General features: G+C 35.3%; 1 long non-coding RNA gene across 1 annotated transcript; it reads left to right on the plus strand.

Annotated features, from left to right (window-relative positions):
* Nucleotides 1-495, plus strand: LOC111389487. The gene is made up of 3 exons (XR_002701740.1): nucleotides 1-26; nucleotides 118-198; nucleotides 286-495. It is a non-coding gene; the product is annotated as an uncharacterized LOC111389487 (long non-coding RNA).
* Nucleotides 496-1701: the final 1206 nt, after the last annotated feature.

A 1701-nucleotide genomic window follows, 5' to 3' on the forward strand; every position in this document is an offset into this window, starting at 1 on the left:
TAATGGCAGAGTACGTCTTAAACTGGGTATGTTTACTCATCCATAATCTCTTGTTATGGTTGTTTTTCTGCGATTAATGTGTTAATTAGCTCAAATTTACACGTTTGAACTTACCAGCTACCAAGAGGGACACATGAATGGTCCAGCTTTCTTACTCCTGAAGAATTAGTCCTAATTCTTCAGCGTGCTTCGATCTCTGTAAGTCCTTTTGAGTAATATTTGTCGTACATCCTCTCTTTTTCATGCATGTATTGATCATTTGCTTGCTTCCATGCCTTTGTCCAGGTTGAAGAGATGGCCGGGTTTGTGTATAACCCACTCACAGGGCGATGGTCTCTCTCCGATGATATCAGTGTAAATTTTATTGCATTTGGCAGGAAGACGGCTAATGAGTAACTGTAATTGTGTTTTTACACAAATTTTGATCAAATTCGTTGTGGTGGTTTTCGTATTTAGATGCAAATTAAATTCCAACATGAAATTGATCTGGTTCAACTGATACTTCGCAGTTTTTCCTAACCACAACGAGCATTTCCTTAATCTACTGAAAATTAGACAAGAAGTAAAAATCTCGACTTCGAGCATTTTATTTCAGAACTGGTCATTGAAGTTCAAGTAAAATTTCAAATTGATCATTGAACTGTTTTTGTGACTCGCTAAGGTAAACAATGTGATTCTTAGGGGAAAAAACTCACCTTCATTTAGTGCATGTTTGGCAAGTGATATTATTAGAATTTAAGTAATAAGTTGTAAATGTTACAGAATGTATGTTTCACTGAACTTTAATCTTAACTTTCATCATTTAGTTGCAACAGAGTTAAAATAGGAGATTAATTGAAAGGAATAATTGCTTTAACGATCACATATTCGTATAATATATCGGGAGTATCTACTTGAATTACAAGTTTTTCTTCTTGTTTCTCGTTCATGCTTGTCAAGGCGGTGCTTGTGACTCAACATGGGATCAGGGGGTGAAATTGTACACTTTTGCGTTTAGAGCATTGATCGAGTGAGTAGACAATGTCTACCTAGCAAAGCTTTTTGAAGAAGCTATGATGTTTCTTTTTAAGTGTCGGTCCTTTATTTATTTAAATGTTGAGACAAGGCAAGTTCTACGAAAGTATAGATTTGCTCCTAATAAATCTATTTGACCAACTTCTTGCTCTTAATGGAATGGAGTTTTCGAGCGAACAAGTCTACGTACAAATTAAGGGGTTGTCTGAACCTCATCCTTTTAAAAGAAATGTATTTTGCAATAGTGTTATGAAGGAGAATTCGTAGTTAAAATAAAGAGAAAAGTTTTAAATTTACATGTAATATTATTTTATTGAACAAATTTGTGGTTAAAAATGGATGGATTCAGTGTACAATGATACATTTTGATGGAAAAAATGGGTCTCAAACAAGGGCTAAACAACTACTACGTCACGTCAGGAGGATGGTCAATTATAGTGATTAAATGGGTTCACAAAATTACTTTAGCGATCAATTTGAAATTTTGTTTGAACTTCAGGGACCCTGACTGTAATTTTATGTGTGAATACAAAATTGACATTTACAAACAGATCAGCAAGAACAGAGCATTTTAATTTCACAATACAAAAGGAGTGTGAGCAGAGAAGAATGGAGAGCATTAATCGTTCGGCGGTGGCTCGGAGCCGGTTGGCTGTGCTATCGGCTCACCTCTCGGCTTCAATTAAT

This window comes from Olea europaea, unplaced genomic scaffold, assembly GCF_002742605.1.
Source record: "Olea europaea var. sylvestris unplaced genomic scaffold, O_europaea_v1 scaffold5978, whole genome shotgun sequence".
NCBI lineage: Eukaryota > Viridiplantae > Streptophyta > Magnoliopsida > Lamiales > Oleaceae > Olea > Olea europaea.